Below are 23,588 nucleotides of genomic sequence, written 5' to 3'. Positions count from 1 at the left end.
AGATGGTGTCCAACAATACTGATGCGTCTCATCTTGCTCGCATGCACCGTCTGCCTGAGACATTATTACGTTTGTTGTTTGCCCAGGGAAGTTTCCCAGAGTCTCGTGACTTCTTCAGGAAGGGTCTTGCCAAGTTTTGTCGCAGTAGGAGGGCGATGATTGAGATGCAGTTTTTACAATTGAGTACATTTTCGGGTACTGTTTTCTCTTCAAATGTAAAAAAAATTGTACCGTGAAGCTGGCGACACAATGGGCCTACTCTTGCGACTGCCACCACGTGCTCTTTAACGTTCACTTATGAAGGAGACGGGGGCGTATTTTTGTTACGGTTAATAACACGGTGCATTCATCAGGGCAGCCGCTGGATTTGAACCGTGAACCTTTTCAACAGTGGCGAACGTGCCAGGCCATTGTCACCTCTTTAAAAATAATGAAATTCGGACCCAAAGTTTAGACTTTTAGTAGTAAACATTCGAAGTCGAGCTCCAACCTACTTAACGTGTTTTACAAGTAGTTCCACAGCATTGACACGGAAACGACATTTGTAATTATGAAAGTGATAATGGCGATCTTCACGAAATATTTAATTCGTTGAACTTGCCATTTGCTGAACTTGTCATTTACTAAGTATATCTATAGTTGCCGTTCCAGTCAACAGATAATATTGATCATTAACACTATTCAATTAAAAGTAAAAATGCCATCTTCATGACCACTAACAAATAGGCAGCAATAGTCTCTGCTGCTATTTTTTTGGACAGATATGGGCTGTATACAGGTTTAAATGTCATGATTATCAGTAGTGCACCTTAAAGAATGTAGCAAAGCGATGCGCATATTTCAAGAGGCGATTGTGCATCGTGCAATGAGGTTCTTGTCTCAGGGTGATTGCCCGGGAGCACTGCAGCACGTAGCTTGTGGGCCTTCCCAGAAACAAACACACGAATGTGGCCATTCCAGTCGTGTGGGGCACGTCACTCATTTGTCATGCCTTTACTTCGCTGTTAGTAAAAATGTACCAATATAGAGGACAAGGGCATGATGTCACGGTACAGTATTAGCTTGTTAAGAGTAATTTTAATAATTTGTAATAACTGTTTAAGTAAATAAATATATGTTGTAAATTAGGAGCCCTTTGTAATTTCACTGCGTTCTGGATTAAGGTCACCCTATGCCGTGACCATACCTCACTACACTAAGGGAGTGCCCACGACTGGTTCAGGTACCACTCTCAACACTGATGTTGGCCATGAACAGTAATCAAACTCAAGTCGCCCCGGGTTTCGAGTGTAGTGGGTAAATCGCTGCTGATGCCACTGCGATCCATTGTATCTTTACAATTCCAGGATTAGACACTGCTCACTGTATGGCCACGGTTCAACATTGTTTTTCTGATGCCAGCTCAATTTTTTTTTGTCTAGAAGTCAGACTTCTTAAATGAATGTTTCTGCATGAACAATGCATACCCATGCGCACAAACCTGCATGCACACACAAATTCAGATGCAGGAAATGCATCCTGATGACTCATGCAAATGTGGTAGTTAAAAGCACATTTATAGATTCCCCCCCCCCCAAGCCATTTTACACAAAGATGCAAATACAGAGATCACATAAATATATAAATGTATAAATGTGTCGTTTAACCCGCCATCATCCGACACAGCCAATTAGTAAGGTTTGTCACGTAAACAGAGCATGCCAATTCGTTACTAGTACAGCACACCGGTGTGTTGGCGAGCAAAGCCACAACATTTACAATCTGAGTACGACGTACTCAGGCGACAGCCAGCTCCTGTTATGGGGTGAACTTCGTGGTCCCTTTATCCGTGAGGTTGCCACCAAAGTTACTTCACTTTTCCTGCGCAAGAAATGTTGGATGATAGCCATTCTGCAAAGGATTATGGGTAAAAACTTAAGTAATCGCAGATATTAAGAACAGGGTTGTGTGAATAAGAGGACTTTCCATACTCTTTTAATCCCGTGATAAAATGTAAGCAAATTGTTTAAGGCAGCTAACAAACATGAAAACAACCACGGTCTAAATCAAAACATTTGTAATGTTTTTCGTCAAGCCTATTAATAAAGTTTTACTTCCAAAAACTCAACTTTGGTCGGAATTGATTTAAGATGCGGTTAAGAGGCCAAGTGATTCCGTAATTGATGGGCGTCGACTCAAAATTATGACAGGCCACATCCATTATTCGTAAATAATACTGCATGCATGTACCTGTATTTGGTAACAATAAACATAGCATATTATTGACAACCATTTTTCTAAAATACATAAATGTACATGCTATATGTGCGCAACAAGTCGTGAAGTGAGATGTAATATTTTGTCATGAAGTAACTTGTATACTGTCTGCATATGCGGGCAGACCTACAACACGACACTACTCATTTTCAAAAGCATATCCTGTAAGAACGGCGTATGTATGTCGCCCTTATTAAATCTTTCAATTGACACACACGAATGTGTTGACGTGTAAGAGTCTGCCTTGCTGAAGGTTGTAAAATAATTTGGATGAAGAAGATCGTTCGCTATTAAATACGGCTATGCCTCTTTTCGGCTTGTAAAGCAAAACAGTTACAGTGGTCACCTAAGAAAGCGAAATAACAAAACTACAAAGCTATCAGTCACGTCTGCTGTTCTCTGCGGGAGATTTGTAAAAGAAAGAACTGCTACTGATAGTCAGACGTGTACAGTATACCCCTTATTTTGTCAGGCGATGATGATTTGTAGAAAGAGAAGCACAATAAAAAAAAGAATCTTAGAATAAGCTTAAGATTCGTCCTGACTATGCGTCAGGAAGGCCACATATAAGTTAGCTGTCCTGGAATAAATTGTCCCCAATTATTCCACTACAGGAGATTGCAGGTAGAGCAATTACCACTGAAGGGGAGAGATAACAATCGAGCTCCTTACCCTGACTTCCCTTCCCCCACGCAATAGAATGAAGCTCAATCCTGTAGAGTCTCTCTCTCTCACTAATGGGTTTATTCGGGCACAGCAGTGATTTTTAAACTGAGTTGACCAGGGTGAAGCCCCCTTTTCAGCACAATGGTTATACCTTTCAGGGTACTAGCCACGACTCCCAACAATGTAATGAACATTTTTTTAAAAATGCAAATAAAACTCAGAAAGACCTTATTCTTTTTGGCAGGACTATTGTCGGAAACAGGAATCCTAACGTTAGGACTAATGTCATAAATGAGTCAGGGGTGGGGTGAATCATATACAGTACTTAAAATTATAAAAGTTACCCAAGTTTTTATTTTCTCTAGAGACCTCATGATGAAAAATGTCTGGTCGTATGTATTCGAGAACACTTTTTTTTAAATACATACTTTAAGGAATGTCCATGTATCATTCCTTTATTCCCACAGAAACCACCAAAACAACAGCAGGAAACACAAGGTATTCCTGGAACGTGGGCGTGTTTTAAGTGCAGACGATTGTGGAACATGCTTAGTTTGCAAATGAATGGGCAACAAACAAAGAAGTCGAAATGTGCTGCTGCTTGCTTGACATTGTAAACCTGTTTTAGTGATATACAAACAGGTCCTGCTGGGAAAAATAAAGCCCCCACTCAGAGTTGTAAGCGTAGAGTAAATATCTATTCTTGAGTGACAGTTTAAATTCATTACGGTGAAAAGTGTCTGAGTTGCCCCCATAGAACATCCTGCAAGAGATGTACAGTAGTCCCTTGCTGGTGTTACTACAGATGCTTGTTTTCATTACTATTCTAGAGGCTGATTGAGAGTTTATGTGATCCACGGCTTGGTCATGCAAATGGAGTTCCAGGAAATATCACATTATTTACTTATTTATGCGGGAGAGCCACACCGAGTCCCGATCACTCTTTTTCAGGAGGGTCCTGCATTGCTTTTCTTTTTAATTAAAAAAACAAAGTTTTCAGCCAATTAATGGCGAGTGTGTATCCTACGAGTGTGAGGAAACCGGAGCACCCGCGTAGAAAACTCACGCGCACAAGGGGGCAACTCTATCCCCATACAGATGGAAACAGACGGCGACTAGTCCACTTGATTCACGACTGTACTGCCATTTCCTGGGTATGGCACCTCGACACCCACGGGAAGGGAGCTTCACAACATTCGTGTGGTCCACCGACTCTTGCCTCCACAGCGCTGGGATGACGTGCCCAAATGTATGGTGCTGGTGGCACAGACTCTGCAAGGACTATTTCTATAACCGTGCTTTCATTTATTTATTGGAAACGTTTAGCTGGGGGTGGGGGGGAATGAAAACAACCCCACCAGTGCACAAGGACGTCATTGGTTTTAGCGGAGATGATTTATCGCTGTGTTTGTCTGTGCAACACATCGTACTGAGGTTAAAACCGTCACACACACACATTACAAAAACACACACATTAAAAAAAATACAAAGAATCTCGACCACAAAACCCAGGTACCGTATATTACTTTAACAGACTGGCCAAAACTTTCCGGAATTCCTACAGTCAGTATGCCCCTAAATATGTGCATATGTCAAATATCCAAATACTGTCATGGTCTCTTCTGCCACACCTCTGGCTCATTTTCCCAAGAGACGATTCTTATGAACGCTAAAGTGTAGACAATACAGTACCGTACCATACTGTAATATACAGGATGTCCATAAAGGTATTATCTATTTCTAAAGAAATATATTTAGCAGCTTGAACGAGGTTTGATAAATAAAAAAATATGCACACACACTTGGTTGGGTGAAGATATTATCTTGTGAGTTTAATCCCTCCAAACCGGCTTTGTATTCCCTATGGTGTTGGCAACACACACAGCATTGAGATTTGAGAGATCCAGGCATTCGCTAAGCATGGTGTGATTGTTTCAGGCATTCCTGTTATACGGTGTGAAGATCACTCTAGCTCTTTTTTTCGTATTCTTTCGTTTTTAGGAATAGACTTTACCTTCACATCACCCCGACATTCAACTGCACCCTTCAAACTGCTGTATAATTATACATTTTTAACAATGTTTAATACCTTTCGCGACGAACGCCTTGCGTGTATACAACCATTGTCACCCGAACAAAAGTTTAAATTGCGGTTCTTTCGTCGGCGTACAATATAGATGTGATGCTCTCCGTTCTCTGGACACTCGTGAACGAGAGTGGGATTTCAATTAATTCATTGACATGTGTTGTTAAATCGCTTGGTCACGGGTGGCTTTCTGGATATGCCCTGTGTACATGCTGGGGTCCCAGGGAGAGCAAGTGTAATGCTCTTGGATGTACAAGCTGTTAACAAGCGCCACCATTCCTGTGGCCTGCCAGCTGTCTAATTTATTTTTTGGAAGCACGATGTGAAATTTGAGCCATTCAACAAGTATTATATTTTGGATACATCTAGTGTCAAAGTTGTGCTACATCACAGCACCCGAGAGAGGGCAATGCTTTGAGTAGGCCTTCATCCAGCTGTCGATGGTTCTAGTTGAAAAGCCAAGATGGGATGTGAATATTTTTCACATACTGAATAATGATACTTGCAATATATATTAACAAAAAACAGCGTCTGCCATTCGTGGCATCAGCCTGTTAGTCATAGGACACGTTCTGTGAGCGTGTGGCATGTTTTGTAAACAGCAGAAGTGCAAGGCCATTTTATGCCAAGAGGCTAAAATAATTGTTGGAAGGGGCTCCTCTTTCAGTTAACGTATCCCTCTTGATACAGAAAAGACACAATCGAGAGATGTAGTGAATTCAGAGAAATGTCGACGTATATGTGTCACGAGTAGAAAGATGCAGGCATGACAGAGGATGAGAGAGATTCATTTGATTTTCACATTCATTTGTTATAATTTTTAGGATTTTCATTTTGGCTGGCTTTTGATGGACCTCTTTTTTCATGCATCCAAGGCCTCTTGAACTGTTTGGGGACCTCAGCTGCTGCATAGCGCTGCCACGAATTGTAAATACACGAGACAACATAGATAGCTAATTGCTGTGCTCTATTGTTGATCAGATTAGAGAATTACTGTCATCGTATGCACGTGCTCCATCTCGTTTGCCAATTAACACAACCAATCGGTTTAAAAGATTGGAAAGACACAGGAAAAAACAATTTAGATGAAATTCTGGATGTAATTTATGTCCACGTTTAAGTTAAATTGTAGACAAAAAGTACAGCAATGTACCGTCATATTTTGAATATTAGTGTGGTGGTCATTACAGTATAGCAGAAACTGTTTAGAAATGGTTTATGGTCACATTTTAAACACGAAGCGGTCATTTGTGGTGTACTGGAATGTTAATTGGCTACAAGCCTGCATGTGGCCGAGACCACACCGTGCACATAAATAGGGCAGTTGCCTGAAAATGTGACTTGTCGTAAATATGAAAACACTGCCTGCAGCCATAACCTTAACATCAACCACTGAAAGGCAGCCGGGCCAACTGATGAATTATGCCGTAAGATAACGAACACGCTGATAAATTATACCGTGGGGTAATGAATTTGGGGATATTGGCAAAATGTTTAAAGGAAACCAAGCTATGCTCTAGTGACATACTTGGGGACGTGCATGTACCGCCAGGGCCGGATGAAGGTTCGTGTAGGGCCCCTGGCACTGCTTTTTCGTAAGCCTTCGGTGATGACTACTCCCGACGCGGTCTGTGCCCTCATTCGATGGGAGCGCGTTGTGTGCCGCAGATAAGCAGATTTAATTTGACACACTGTGCCTATCCTTGCTATATGAATATATTTATTCATGAAGATATCTTGGTTACATTTTTTTGTTATCGTGCAAACGAAAAAAGCATGGTGAACATTTTTTTCGTAGGCTCTTTAGTTTTCGTAGGCCCTAGGCACATTGCCCAATGTGGCCTATCGGTTAATATGGCCCTGCAGTACCGCACTTTGCACTCGAGAATATTAATTTTCACACATAGCCGCGTGCAGCAAGGTGTGATAAAAAAAGAGAGCGGTGTTATGCTGTAGTAGTACTAAAGTGTAATTGTTTTTTTGCGTGGCTTGTGTTCTTGCCATCAATATGTATCAGCAGGAAAAAAATACAGTACTGTACCGTGTAGACAATTATGAAAGCGTTGTTTAAATATGAATAATTACCGTACTTTATATTTACACAAAAGGTATACATTTTTGAGTTCATGTTGATGAAGACACAACACTAGAGGTTAAGAAAGTTCAACGGTTGAGTTTTCTGGCTATTATAAAATTATAGTATAATGTAAAGCTTTTGCAGTCCCTTTTTGCAGCACCAATATTCAAGCATGATTTAGAATGAATAAGGTCGTACACTCTAATTGTAAATGTTGTACATTTACTCTCCAACACACCGGTGTGCTATACTAGTAACGAATTGGTGTGTTCTGTTTACGTGACAAACCTTACTAAATGGCTGTGCTGGGTGGTGGCGGGTTTGACGACACATTTATATTTACACAATCTAACCCAAAAAACCTCTTATGGATGAATAAGGTGGTACGGCTGTGCATAGTAAGCAACATGTGTTCCTATTAGAGCTGGTTATATCTAATCGGTAAGTTAATTTCCATTGGTTGTTATAATGACTATCATCAGAACATCTCAAGTGGTTTATTATTTTCTCCATTTATATGTGTACGCATTTTTTTCTCCAGTTCTGTTTACTGGAAAACATTCCAATGTACCTTTGAATAAGTTTGACAGAAGCACTGTCCTTCTCTGACTCCTCCTCTAATAGTGTGGGCATGCTTTCAATCACTGCGTTGATAGATGTGGTCGATTGTAGAGACACCTTACTGAACCTGGCTTTGTCATGGAAATGGACTACAAGATATACTTTATCACGTGCCCATTCTCTAGAAAAGTAGTTCTGTGCTTTTATTTATTGGAAACGTTTAGCTTGTGGAAAACCGCCACTTGTGAAATTTTGACACACAGGTGCTTTTTGGACAAGGATGTCATTGGTTTGAGTGGACATGATTTATCGCAGTGTTTGTGTAAACCATCATACTCGGGTTAAACCATCAATGGGAGTTGTTTGATAATGTTCGTTTGTTCGTTTCTCAGTCCGCTTGTCCTGGTGAGGGTCGCTGCGGCAGCGTGTTGAGTCGGGCGATCCACACCTCCCTTTCCCTGGCGACAGACACCAGCACTACACTACTAGACACTACACTTTACACTACTATACACTACACTACTATACACTACACTACTATACACAGACTCTAGCTCTCCTTGGGGAATTCCCAGGCGTTCCCAAGCCAGCCGAGCGACATCGTCCCACCAGCTTGTCCTGGGCTGGCCCCGGGGTCTTGGCTCAGTGGGATGTGCTGCTGCTGCCTGGTAGAGTTCCATGGGGAGTTTACTGGCGGGCATCCCTACCAGGTGCCTGAACCACCTCAACTGGCTCCTCTTTGTCCGGAGGAGCAGCGGCTCGACCCTTAGGCACTCCCGGATTACCGAGCTCCTGGCCCGATCACGGAGAGTGAGCCCGGAAACCATGCGGAGAACTTGATCATAAAACTCAACAAATGAATGTTGCTCAGGAATAAATATTTGTTTTCATGAGAGTAACCCAAAAAAACTTTTATCATGGATAACATTGGTCGCGAAAGCCTACGTGTTAAACGGAGTAGTGTATATTACCTCCTGTGTGACATGCATAAGAAACGTGGGTATTGACAGCGCATGGTTGAGGTGTGTGTTTGGAATTACAGAGAGGCTTTCGGAGAGGAACACATAATGTTAGAGAATGTGCGCGCGTTAGAGGCGCGATATTGACTGCTACGAGAAGTAATTCGAGGTTGGGCAGGACACGTCGTGGCTAAGGGGGGACGGTGGCCGGTGCCCAGAGACCAACAGTGCATTGGCAGCCCCAGGAAAGCGCACACGCCTGAGTGAATGTCCACTGCGGATATCCGGCGATGAAGTCAGCCCTCATGCCACGGCTCTTACAGACTGTCAGACCGTAATACTTAGAAATGGTGCAGGCCTTCATCTAGAAGTGGACGGGTCATGGCTCATGGTGATGCCATCCATAAGAGAAAATTACTTTAGTATGAGATCCCATGGTTAGGATGTTTACCTTACAGTAATTCACGGGATGTATGTTACGACTTTGCCTTTCCACTCATACACTGTATGTTGGATAGACCATACAACTATCTGACCTTCCAACATTTTTAAATGCCTCGTTAAGTTGTGATGTGTGTGATATGATTACTGTCACTCAATAAATAATTAACCATATAAATTACGCGTATTGCAATAATTGCAGCCCTCTGTTCATCATCCCCTATTGGATGAAGGCCTCCCCATGCCTTATTAGCCATGGGAGTTGTTTTGACCATACTTCATCACGTTGTTCCAGGGAGTGTTGATGGGGAGCTACTAGCGAGCAGTTATCAAGACTAGCATGGCATCCGAGCACTTGGTGTTGCTCGTACCACGTCCGCCCGCCCACCTTCGTTGGCCCAGGGCTGATGCATACACATGGCACCAGTTACTCATTGAAAACTAAATCCACCTAGGGGAGGCTCAAAACCGTCGAAGATATCACTCGTCACTCATATTAACCATGGCTCTTAGCACATTGTACTAACCATTACACCACCACCGCTACATCCACCATGTATTAATAATAAGGCTGTTGGTGCATTGACTTTCGTGTTTTTGTTGTTGATATTCTCCCAAGTCAGTTATGGAAATTTATTTTGTATCAATGGGCTTTAATCTGTTTTTGAATGAAGGTTTTAATAAATACAGCAAAATAAATATGCAACTTAAGCGGATAAGTGGAAGAGGTGTATGCCCTACTTTTGATTTTAGTCATTTCATACTTTCCTGATGGCTGTTTACGTGAGGCTCGTTACTTGGGTAGCAATAAACCTTGTATTAAGTCCATGTTTATCACAAAGACAACTTCGCAAATGCATTTAGAACGGCGTTTGCAATTCTGGATCTGCTCAAAATTAAATTTGTGATTAATTAAAATAAAATACTGTACTCTGCCTGCAGCGACTTTGTCAATTACATGAGCATACTTTAAAGATCACTGCACTCTTGCATACATCAGCGTCATCCACTGCCTTTACGTGGAACCCAAGGAAGGAACTGGTTCGGGTTTGCTGCATATATTACCTAGATTTGGATTCACTGCTGCTGGTTCTGCCCCCCCCAAAAAACAACAACAAAAATGGACAGGTTGTCATTATGTTCCTGTTTGTCATTCACGACCGAAGAATATCTGGTTGGCGAAGGATGATGGGAAAACTTGTGAACCTAACGGACAAAAAAAATTGGCAAGTAATTGACACATTCCAATGGGTATAATCCATGCCCAAACCGTTTGCAATTCTGCACAATAGACTTTGTTTCTTTGTGTCCAAATCTTGTGGTGGGTAGTCGTTATGCCGAAAACCCCCCTGTTGAACAACAGATGCAGCGTATTTCCCTGCTCTTGAAACTGACAAAAAAAGAATTATATAATTGTCTTTTGTTAATGATATAAAACTCGTTTTTGCATCTAGGTAGGGGCGCAGCCTTTGAATGTGTACTCAATGGCGCATTTCGCTTGTGTTTGACAGTATCACATGGCCCTGAACATAATGGCTGCATACTTTTTGACAGCCACTTAGCCATGCAGGCTGAATTTTAACACAGTCCAGCATGCTCATTATATGGCACACTGATTGATTGCATGTGATGTAAACTGTGTGTACTTTACCCACCAAGGCTTAAGAGGATGTTTGCAAAATCAAATACATTACTAAAATAATCAACGTCAGCCGATATAAGTCATTGTGATAATGTACTGATGCAATTGATAGAATTACGAATTTTAAAAATGCTGCAAACTTCCTATTCAGTATTTAAGTTGGTAAGAACCTTATTTGAAGTGGGCTAGAGGCGTAGTGGTTATCACAATGTGCTCAGAACCTGGCGATATTATACATAAAAATAGATCTATCGTTCTGGGACGAGCATCAAGCATCTGGTGATGGCATGCAAGAGCCAAGCCGCGCTGAGATGTTGAGAAAAAATATTAAAACGTTACACTGCAATATCAACATGCATGTTGAATGTTACAAAATGTAGCCAGGTGTTACATTGAAAATGGGCCAAAAAACACAGTGGCACAGACATAAGACATTTACAAAGTAAGTGGCTCAGACCAATAACCTGAACTGGGCTTAATATTAAAATTAAAAATAGGTGAAGGCGCGGCCTCGCAATTCCTTGCTCAACGCGACTAACAGCAGGAGGGCCTCTGCTAGATGGACCTCCAGAGAGCTTCTCTCGAGGTTCATTCTGCACATGTTCCCACACCGACCAGGCATCTTGGAAGATGTGGGAGAATGGTACCCACACTTTATCCTACTGCACGCGACCTGCCTGCCGGGCGACCAACTTGTACGCCCATTTATATAACTGCTGGGTGTTCAGAGGTGGGGGAAGTGGCTGGGATATCGAACTGGAGACTTTTTTTTAGATTGCCAGTCCTGTATGGGTATTTAAAAAAAAACATTTGCAGCACGGCATTGTTGAAATAATGAGATCACCGTTATCTTCTGATGGATATTTAAATTGGTTCTCACTTACCTGTGTGTCGCATGCATGTATATGGTTTATAGGGTTCCACGGTGATGCGATGCTAACTACCTTGCCTGTGTATTTGGAGTCTCTCCCCGTGGATTTTTCTCCGTGTCCTCCGGTTTTTCCCTCCACATTTAAAATCGACATCACGCGTTTAGAGTGTTTGGCTGCAATAAATTTCCACGCGATGATCAGCCACGTCATTGAGCTATCATTAGTGGTGGCCGGGTCGCTTCTGCAAAAGAGCTATGCAGCTTGGTGGACCTTGCCTGGTAAATACAAACAAAAGAGTTTTTAAATCGTTTATAGCTGTATATGTATAACCCCTCATGCCGCGTACGTCACTGTTCCTGCATGCACATTTTTGCACCCAATATAGATTTCAATGTTTTCTGCAAATCGTACAGATACAGAGCTGCAGAAGCTGTGTGTGTGTGCACGCACTCAAAATATAAATTCACTGCAGCGCCGTGAAGGGACCCTCGTAGACTCCAATCCCTTCCGCTAAATTGTTGCAAATTTTTAGATAGTTTAAAACTTAAATTACGAGCCTCCTGGAAGTTAACATAATTGTTTATGATACAATAATTTGGAATACAATAGTGCAACAATTATACACAAAACTATACAAAGACGCATTGAGCGATGCGTGTTTGGAATGTACGTTGAACTTCTTTTGCATCATATGTAGCCAACAATGCTAATGGGAATTGCATTGAGAGACAGAAAGAGGAGCACGTGGATGAGAGAGCACGACAGGACAATGACATACAGCGAACGAAAGTAAAGTAAGCTTGAAAGTAACGTGCGTAACGTGAGCTTTAAAGTAACATGAGTAATGTAAGCTTGAAAGTAACGTGAGCAACGTGAGCTTGAAAGTAACGTGAGTAACATAAGCTTTAAAGTAACGTGAGTCACTTAAGCTTGAAAGTAACGTGAGTAACGTCAGCTTGCAAGTAACGTGAGTAACGTGAGCTTGAAAGTAACGTGAGTTACGTAAGCTTGAAAGTAACGTGAGTAACGTGAGCTTCAGCAGGACACGTCGCAAGAAGGGATGATGGCCGGTCGGGTCAAGAATAAATGACGTGGCGACAGCCAAGGAATGGAACGCGTCCAAGAGGAGATGTAGCGACTAAATCGGCTCGTGCGCAGGTGCTGGATGAATTAGTAGTACGTCACAGGATCTTGAGAGGTGGACACGGCTCGTGGAGGCCTTCATCCAGCAGTGGGTTGACCATGGCTGGTGATGATACCTGTACCGCACAGTTGAACACATGGCGTGTAGTTACTTTAAATACGGTTCTTTGAACAATCACTGTCGACGGCTGGTTCGCTGCTCCTGGTTGGGTTGTTCCACCGCAAGGGGAGGAAACCTTTGTGAGAAATCTTCAAAGGGTTTTTAAATGTATGGCGCCTGTTGTTCCCTCCCCCCCCACCTCCTTTCCTCTCAGTTGTAAACGGTTCTTGATGACTTCGTAGCATCCAGCCTCCTTCCCCCCCCCTCCCCATTGTTGGCCTCTCCTGATTCAACAAAAAAACATGACTCCAGCAGGGTTTTGACTCATTTGATGAGCTTCTTCCTTTAGTGCAGTGATTCTTCAACTTTACCGCAGTCTTGCGCCTCTTTGGTTCTCTTATCGTAATTAATTTTTTGTATAATGTAAATAAATGCACATGTTCGATTAAACAAAGTAGTTGAACTTAACGCCGCCTGTGCTTAATTTGTGTTTCGACGAATTACCTTCCAAAAAAGATCTGGCCACGTCTCGCACCCCCAGGGCATCTCGCACCCCCAGGGGGAGAACCACCACTTTAGTGGCTGACCATTGTTAAATGGGTGACTTTAAGGGCCATGCAAAACTGAACGAATACATTATAAGGTCGCACTGGTTACACACAAAGTGCTTGCCACAAATGAGCCACAATGCCTTGCTGATGTCGTCAAGGGACATTAACCATCACCGAAAACTCCGGTCATCCTCGTAGCAGCAGCAGCAGCAGCAGCGGCTTTTGGTGGCTGAGCCATCGAACAAAGACGGTCACTGCAGCGTCGCGCGCTTTTGGATGTGCTTCTGCGGCCGTCTGGAACGCTCTTCCTTCCAACATTACTATATTAGGAAGCCCCTGGAGCCATGCACTTTGAAATCTATACTGAAAACCTATTTTTCATAATAAAGGTTTTTGGGTTAGATCGCGTTTATTTATAAATGTGTCGTAACCCTCCACCACCCGACACGGCCAATCAGCAAAAAAAAGTATCACGTTGACAAAAAGACAAATAATTCACTACTTTAGCCCACCGGTGTGTTGAAGAGTGAATCCACATTTACAGTTTGAGTACGACGTTTCGCTGGTAATTACATCCAGCATCATCGGGCAATTCGCCTTTACCATTCTGGCGAATTGCCCGATGATGCTGGATGTAATTACCAGCGAAACGTCGTACTCAAACTGTAAATGTTGTGGATTCACTCTTCAACACACCGGCGGGCTAAAGTAGTGAACTATTTGTTTTTTGTCAACGTGACACTTTTTTGCTGATTGGCCGTGTCGGGTGGTGGAGGGTTACGACACATTTATAAATAAACGCGATCTAACCCAAAAACCTTTATTATGAATAATATTGGTCGCGAAAGCCTACATGTTAAACTGAAAACCTATTTATTTAAAACTGCTTTTTGAGTGTTTAATTACTTAGTCCATCCCCCGCACCTCCGATTAGCACGGTTGGCTACGTACGGTGCAAAAGAAGTTCAACGTACATACAGAGCGACCAAGTGACCTGCGAGAGTGGCACTTTGTTGTACGTGCCCAGGAGCAAGGCGTTTTATGAAGGGCGCTGCGTGCATGGTGAAAGGGACCACGGTGACCTGTGTTCATGTGCAAACGGAAGACCAAGAGACTGGATCCACGTGGAGCTTATTTTCCACTTTTTCCAAACAACGGTGCGTGTGTGTGTGGAGTTTTTCCTCTCTGCGCGAAGGAAAGACAAAAAAAACAACCCAATTAAAGATTTTCGTAGCGTTTTAACGTACTTTTAAGTAATTGCAGTAGGAGCTACACTGTGTGTTGTCAGACTTTCCTCCAATGCTTACCTGTATAATTTTTCCTTGCAGAACAATGGAGTCTTTTTCACTCCAGCGCTGTCCTCCAGACAGTCTCGTCCCTTCACCTGATTAAGGCCGCTTGTGTTGTGGCCGAAACGTCGTGAGAATATTATTGTGTAATTTTATTTGATCAATTTATTATTTTATTCTCATTCTACGTGACTTTACCGAAAGAACCAAAGAAGATGAATCCTTGCAGTCACGAAAGCTTTAGATCGAAACTTATTAGGTTATACAAGAGTAGAACGCCCCCGCACCTCCGATTAGCACGGTTGGCTACGTACGGTCCGAAAGAAGTTCAACATACATTGTCCACGACCCTATTACCTGTGATTCCTATAATCAGCGGGAATAGCTGTACGTTTATTGAACACTCCTGTTATCCGTGCTACTATTGTTCCTATTATCCATGCTTATCTGTGGCTTTTGCCATCCTACTTTGAAGAACACCTTCCTAATGTGTGGATAACCCACGTGGATAACAGGATCCTAGATGGTTGTCCTCCACGTCACCACGGAGAAGTGAAGTTTGCATGTATGTTGAACTTCGTTCGCACCGTACGTAGCTAATTGGAGGTGTGGGGGAATGACAACAAACCAAACACAACAGACAGTTCTCAAGAAATTACTTTTAAATCGAGATGATTCAAACCTGCATAGCTCCCAGTGACTTCTTAATATCGGAAGAAGAGTGTTCCAGACGGCCGCAGAAGTGCATCTCGGAGTGCCGCGCGATGTAGTGACCGACCGTATTTGTTCAATGGTTAGCTGTGTAAATGTTCAGCATTACAGTACATTTACTCCCAATCTTAAATCACTTAAAATATTTTCTCTTTTTGTTGATTAGTTTCAGATGAAGAATTGCATTTGTTTTTTGTACCAAGCGACAGAATGTGTGCATGGAGGACTTAAACGTTTGCGTCCTTGACAGTTTCCTTATTTTCTGAGTTCTAAATAGAACCAAATGGTTTGGACCAAAACATGATTTTAATGAAGGTAGGCATCTACAGTTTAAGGAAACTTAAACTCCCAGCGGATCGTTTTTCGGTGGTTACATTGCAAGTCGTGGCAAACGTGTGCAGCACAGCGAACCCAGCAAAGCACACAGAAGGAGACAATGCAAGATTTTACATCTTTAAAAAAAACAATTCTTTTTTTATTGAAAGCTTTCGTGACTGCAGTAATTCATATTCTTAGCTCTTTCGGTAAAGTCACGTTGAATGGAAAAATAAAATAATAAAATATATATAAAACAATAAAATTCTCACGACGTTTCGACCATAACACAAACGGTCGTCATCAGGTGTGTCGGTTTGCATTAATTCATTTATTTTTAAACGGTGTATTTATAAAAAAACGTCAGTGCCACGCGCAGCGATTTGGCAGTTTATTTAGAAGGACGAGTCCATCTATGTTCTGAAAAGAGGAGGGGGGAGACGAAAAATTAATGTATGCTGTCTGAAAGCCACTGTAAGCATGAACAATCAATTAAGACCTGAAATGGTTAATCAAATCTTTCCAATGATTGCTAAGCCAGAATCCATCTTCTCGGTTGAAATTGTCTCTGTGCTTGTATATGTGGATAGCTTCATGAACGAATCTCTCATGGTAGCCAGATGGCTTACGAAGAACCTCTGTCTTGGAAAAGTCAATGTCATGTGAGCCTACTGAATTATAACAATGATCTGCCACGGCCGAGGTGTTGGTCCTACCGTGTTTAAGGTCTGCTTTGTGTTCACGAATGCGGTCCGAGACATGGCGTTTGGTTTCTCCAATGTAACTACTACCACAGAGGCAACTTAGTTTGTAGACACCAGGGTACTGTATGTCCGGAATCACATCTTTTACAGACGGAACCAGATCACGGATTTTATGTAATGTGTTGAAACGGACCTGGATCTTGTGTTTATTCAAGATTTTGGAGATCTTTTTTGTGATCCCCGCAATGTAGGGTAAAGTGATGGTTTTGAAAGGCTCCTCAAGAGGGTCCTTCTTCATGGTTTGAGTGATAGCTTTGCGGATTGTATAGTCGGAGTAACCATTAGCCTTAAGAGCTTGGTGTACGTGCTTGAGTTCACTGCCTATGTGTTCCTGGTCGGATATGCATTGGGCTCTATGATACAGAGTCTTGATGAGACAATTCTTCTGTGATGGATGGTGGTGGGAATCCGGTTTCAGATAAGCATCCGTATGGGTAGCTTTCCTGTAGACAGAGTGGCTCATTGAACCATCAGGTCTCTTTTTAATTAGAATAAAAACAATTCTGCCTCCACCATTATCTCATTAAGACCATCCATGTACGTTGTACTGTTCAGTCGACATCCCATAAGTTGCGATCCAATAATTGTTATTGGTGGGGGTTGTAACTGCTCCCGTAATCTGTGGTGGATAATGGGGGGTGCACAGTGTCCCCCACGAGGGGTGTGATAAGTATCTTGCTTCGCAAGTCAGTGAATAGTTACAATTTATGGTAAAGCTTTTAATGAGAAAAACTATCAACATTTTAAAAAACGTATCTGTGACGGAGCGGCTTGCAGTGGCTGGTGGTGGTGTCACGTGCACCATTCCACATAATATATACAAACATACAAAACCATCAGTTGTTATACAAGCGATTAGATGCATGCATCGAGAGCTTAAGATTAAGTGTGAACCGACGGATCGGCACACACTGCTGACAAACATGTGGATGGCACTGCCCCATATTTTTTCGGCGTACCAGGCGACTGCCCTGAGGGGTAAGACGAACATTAAACCACCACCTTTGAACATGATCAAAAAGTTGACTTTTTTTTACAAATATTAATTCACCATTATCCTCGTGATGTTCATCACACGGTGGGTAAAAAAAAAAGAATGTTCCGTATAACATGACGCATCGGGGGTTTCGCCTGTGCTTGGGTAAAGTGTTGGGCACCTTCATGTCCCCTCCCCCTTGGGTTTTATGATCATGGGGGGAGGGCTGGCCATGTGCCACTTGAAAGGGGTGTGGTGGGTTGTTGGTTTTTTAATCCCAACCTTGGTGGTACCACCGATGCATGCAACCCAAACCTTTAGACCTCGTGCGCAGCGTGCGGTTCACCTGCCCCTCCTTCTAACGCCACAACAAATTGTGGGCTCACAAATGGGCGGCCAAATGTAAAAAAAAATTGTTGCGAGAAGCCCGAATCCTCAACCCCACACACCCACAGCCCCCTCCCGTTAAGGGCCCACCCGCCAATCTGGCTGCACCTTGAAATCAATCCGCCCGTGCCACCCCCAACACCATCACCACCACCACAACCACCACACTGTGCGTAGAGATTTTTTTCCACAGCTGTAACGAGCATGAGCAGAGTAAATCCTCGGTAAAATGCCGTCAACAGGCGTGTGTGTGTGTAGTCAATGAAGTTTTGGTAAGGGCATCAAGTCACATGGCTTTTTGCCCCCCCTTTCTTTCAACTGTTGCATGCCCATTGACTCCTCGATTGTTACGTTTTCAACTGTACCTATTCCGTACTGTAATATAAATGGTGCCATGGTGCAATGGAGAGTCAGCATACTGACTCTCGAGTCACCAGTTCGATCCAATCGCCCGATGTGGCAGCTCAAACAATGGTCACGTCTCTCAAATTCCTCCCCCCTGCCACTGCCTCTCTGCCCACCCAGCGGTGTAAATGGGTTCACCACAGTTTGTGGGGTCGACGACTCGCATATAAGTGGGGTGAAATGTACGGACAGCCAACCCATTTTAAAACAGTCTGGCCTTGTAATTGAACTGATATTCGCCCGTGGCCTGTAATCGAACTCGGGTCATCGTGCACAGCAGTGTACTTACCATCGCCCACTTTTACCCATTGCATTGCAGCGTTTCGGTGTACTCCATGGCACACCACACACCGACGTACATTTCTTTCGCTGTTTTGTAAATCTTAACCGAAGCAGGGCGCCACGGATTTCAGGATTTACGATATGGTCCTTCCATATCAACGCAGATTATGGGAGTTCATTACGTACACACCCTCTGTATGTAATACATAAGTAAAACGTAAAACACGCGATGCACAATTCATCGCGTGCTGTATTGTCAACGTGGACATCACGTGCGCCACAAGAAACCGATGTGTTTTTTTTAGATGAAATGTCACACGTCACGAAGAGGTGGAGTGTAGCCAGTTCTGGAGAAACCACAAAAAGTTCTCCAAGAGCCAGCAGGGATATGCTTTTACACTAATACTGTACGTACACCAGCGATATTTGGAGATTTTTGTTTGTTGTTGAATGATCGAGTTTCTCAAATATGAGTTGTGCACAAAGGTTAAAGTTATTCATTAAAAGGTATTGCGAGCTTTGCGCGCACGATGCGTAACATTAACGAGCAAACGCAGCGCATGTTACCCAACCAGCAAGACCACATTTGATTTAAGCTGACGTGGACTTTAACAAGAAACTCGTCGAGCTTGCCCGCTGTGTTGGATTTTATTCAGGTAGAGGCCCGACAAAAAACTGCTCGGGCAAATTAATAAGACACTATTCTTGGCCGAAGTCAGAGGGCGAATGTCTTGCCACGAGGACACAAACTAAATACTGCGCGTCTGCATGACTTGTGTTTTTTAAAAGACTGTTTTGAACAAGATGGGCCAGCTTGAAAGCCCATGCCAATGTTCCTTCCATTTTAAATGCAATTACTGCGAACTGCACTGAGCTCATTACAGGGCCATTTAGGCACAGTTACATACAGTCCTTCGCGGGCTTGAAATTCAGAAACCTCTCTCCATTCAGAAAAAAAAAATCCTAACACTCGTACAGTACATGTGGGACGGGGGGGGGGGGAACATCCGCGGATAATTTGAGTGTACGGAAAATGCGATGTTATATACAACAAAAATTTGCTTCACTTATTTGCGGGGGAAAAAAAATGTGGTTAAGTAGGAATACGTTCTGCAACACAGGACAAGAAAAACCGCAAGAATAAGGCCAGCACCCTATATTTCTAGTGGATAATTAATACTATTTTTTTTATTTTACCAGGTAAGGCCCACTGAGCTACGTAGCTCTTTTTCAGAAACGACCTGGCCACAAATGATCGCTCAACGAAGTGGCTTGTCACGTGGACATTTATAGCAGCCAAATACTCTGAACGCGTGCTGATTCTAAATGTGGAGGGAAAAACCGGAGGACCTGGAGACAAATCCACGCGACCACGGGGAGAGAGAGAGAGACATGCAAACTCCAAATATACAGCAGCAGCAGGCGTCAGGGTCAGGATGGAACCCACGACCTCCTGCGTACCAGGCGAGGTAGTTAACATCTCACCACCGCGGCGCCCAGGGTAATAAGGAGTTGCAGGTAATAGGGATCGTGGCTGAAGGCGTTCTACTCTATAAAAGGAAATAGCCATAAAATTCCCCTATAAAAATCTGCCAATTCATTTTAGCGTAATACGGGGGGGGGGGGGCGGGGGGGGAGATCGCGTGGCTCATGACTCGTGACTAAATTAATCTATGCTAATCTGCGATAAACTTGCGGATAATGAGGTTTACGATGTTTTCTAAAGGCCCGTGACGAACAACAACATCGGAGGGCACAAGCGTGAAAACGTATGCAGTGAAAAAAGCCACAACACATCGATCAAATGCAAAGAATCATATAATGTTGGCGCAAACTACAAACCGTGTGTATATTGGTGGACAACGTGAAACTGTTAAGCGCGGCCTTCTCATCTGAGTGTCCTCTTATTCCAAGGTCACACACTATTGCATACAAAATTAGTGCAGTACAGTAATTGCAGTGTGGTTTTATTTTCTCTATCATCCAGCTTATTGAAATTCAGATTTAAAGTTTAAATATACAATGACAAATATGGTATACAACTACATTACATCTTTACTGAACGTCTGGGTCGCTTGTTGGTTATAAAATAATTCTTAGCCATGACCAATCCACCGCTGGATGAAGACCTCCCCATCGCCAATGTCTCCGATTGTGTGATAATAATAATCCATCTTATAATAATAGGGTTTTTCCCCTATTTTCTGGCAACAAAACTGAAACCTTTTTACAAGGATTCATGTCTGCATTAACCACAATACCTGCAGTCAAAATGCAAACAAAAAACATACTATGATAATATATGCAATGTCCTTGAAATTGATTGGTCCACACCAAGGGATGGCTTTCTTTTGAGCCTCTACCCAATTGGTGCTCGACCAGATGACGGCAAAAGGCATAATCCATCTTGGTTTGAATAATGGCATTAGACGATTATGTCACTACTTTGCGAGCTGCAAAACTAGAAAAAAGGGGGCTTCAATTCCAGTTAAGTGTTTTGGCAGAAAGTTGGCTGCTGGAAGTGTCTCCTAAGCACGTGCTTGGGGAACACAAGCAGAGTTAGATGGGTGCTATATATGTGTGTAAAACTTGAATTGCCGTTTTCTCTATGTGACAGAGTAACAACTTATTGTTTTAGATTACATCTTTTGAACAGTGGAGTTCCAACAGGGATATTGTTAAATATGTTATGGTAGTTTTTTTCTGGTTCATTTGTTTTAAAACACGACATTGCCTTGTGGAAAGAGATCATACATGACGATAGTTTTTTATTTTAAAACGTGTGAGCCAGGCTACAAAGGAGGGGGTGCTTTGTTTGCCACGGGGGTCCAAAGTCACAACAACCCAAGCGTGTTGGTACCATCTGATAAACTTGCTTCTTCCTGGCAAAATTGCAGGATTCAACGTTGACATTGCAATGTGGTTGTCTCAAGTGGCAAGTCAAAAGCACAATAATTGTACACCCTGTGAGGCATTTCGCAACATGAAGGATGATGAGCTCATCAAGCAGGCGAAACACAACACGTGACTGTGAACCCAAAAAGAGGTTCGTGTTAAACGACTGTACAGGGTGCTCCAGATATCTTGTGACCCCCCTCCCCATTTAATTATCTTAAAACGTAATATTTTTTGAAGTAAGGTTTATTTAAATTAATTGGGGGGGTCACAATACAACTGGACCACCCTGTAGAGCTCTCCGATTTGTTTTAGCTTGGTACAGCCCAAACACATGGACAGACGAACGTGATGTTTGAGTATTTGTAACTTACATGAGACAAGTACATTGTGACAATACATCGGGAAGATACAAGTGTCATTTTGTTTGTGCTTTCTATTTTTACATATCTGTCATGTTAGAGGGAATTGTGAGATGTTCTAAACGAGACAAGCACCTTATAGCTGACATGGGGGCGCAGTTTTTGGCAGATAATGTTAAATCTGTCATCTCAGATAATGTTAAATCTATCATCTCAGATAATGTTAAATCTGTCCTTATCTCAGATAATGTTAAATCTGTCATTATCTCAGATAATGTTATCTGTTCTTATTTCAGATAATGTAAATCTGTCATTATCTCAGATAATGTTACATCTGTCATTATCTCAAATAATGTTAAATCTGTCCTTATCTCAGATAATGTTATATCTGACCTTATCTGCGCAGACAACTTTATTGAGTCTGTCGGAAAAAAGCTCACATAAACACTGATGCTGTACTAATAGGATGCATTCGCCACTTGTTAGTCCTCATATCTGTGTAAGAGTGTGGACAGTAGGAAAGAGTCACAAACCTGGCCGTGGATAAGAGCGAGTCATAACTAGGGTGGGTAAATAGGAGTTTACTCATTTTTATTTTCTTGTTTTTAGAAATATTTTGTATTCTTTTTGTTTGCGAGGCAGATTAGTCTCGTCTCGTTCTATGGTTCTTACATAACGCACTCGGCTTTGCTTCTGTGGGAAGTTAACTTGTAAAACTATGCAAGCCAATAAAACTGGTGGCTTGTGTTGACCTCCTTAGCCACTGCACAGTGACTGTCCTATTTGTCTTCCCTCTTTGCCTTGTTTTCAGTAAGGCTGCTAAGCTGGCTTTCCCATGCCATATCGGCCGGCACCGCCACCACTCCTCTAGGGTACTTACCTCTTGAAGGAAAAAAAAAGCAATCACTTAAAGAGAAAAGCAAGACGCTTGTTTTGTTGTCTGTGGTCAGCCCCTGGGGATTTTTGCAGGAGCCTTACAGAGCTGATTTCAAGTGCTGAGGTTGGAGAGGGGAATATTGTGAAGTTGCATTTAATTCATTAAGATGTAAAGCCAACCGTTTTTTATCATCAAGATAAGTGTGGGGAAGGTTGTTTTGTGTTCCCTTTTGAAGCACAAAGGTCAGTTGAGGGATTTGTGAGTACTAGATGGCAGACAACGTTAAGTGCGCACACACATCCACCACTATACATGTATACAACAACAGAAAGCCCTGGTGTAACCATGTTTGCTGACGTTGCTGTGCTCCAGTGTTCACACACACACTGCAAACACACATAAACAACCTACAAAACGGCAACACGAAGTTGCCCTCCGCCTTTTTTTCCCCTCTGCATCGGTGGCTGTCCACTTTATTGCCAAAACGAAAGCTCCAAACTATTGTGTTGCATTGTAAAACAAAAAGCGTTTTGAACGCAGCGGGGGGGGGGGGGGGGGGGGTGTTTTTTTCCACTTTCTCTCTCGAGATGACGGCTTCCCTCCTGGGTTGTGCTGGCACAACAGTCGCGCCGGCTGGCTGACTGCCTGTTGATGCCGGGTTGGGTGCGTGACCGTGGATAGAGGGCTGTGACTTGGCACAGCGCAGAGAGACTGGGAGGAGGGTTGCTTACACCCTGCGCACTCTGCCGTACTGCCCACGCAACAACAGCAAAGACAAAGATCCCCCCCCCCCGTGTAGCCTGTAACAGACTGTTCGGGCAAGTGCTGTTCACGAGCACCTACGAAGGTTGGCACGGCGCACGAGGGGGTGGATGGGTGGGCAACACCACGCCCCCGGCCACCTTTGTCTCCCTAGCGGTGATGTTCACACACCGCACCAGGTACTCATTTTGAGGCTAAAGTCGACCTAG

General features: G+C 42.9%; 1 protein-coding gene across 1 annotated transcript in view; it reads left to right on the top strand.

The window, feature by feature from the left end:
• Positions 1–23,588, top strand: part of LOC116946144 (growth arrest-specific protein 7-like) — a 46,622-nt gene that overhangs the window by 929 nt on the left and 22,105 nt on the right. The gene's annotated exons all lie outside the window — the stretch shown is intronic.

Source organism: Petromyzon marinus, chromosome 26, assembly GCF_048934315.1.
Source record: "Petromyzon marinus isolate PM22_M1 ecotype Great Lakes invasive population chromosome 26, UKy_Petmar_22M1.pri1.0, whole genome shotgun sequence".
NCBI lineage: Eukaryota > Metazoa > Chordata > Hyperoartia > Petromyzontiformes > Petromyzontidae > Petromyzon > Petromyzon marinus.
This window is presented reverse-complemented; position numbering and strand designations above follow the sequence as displayed.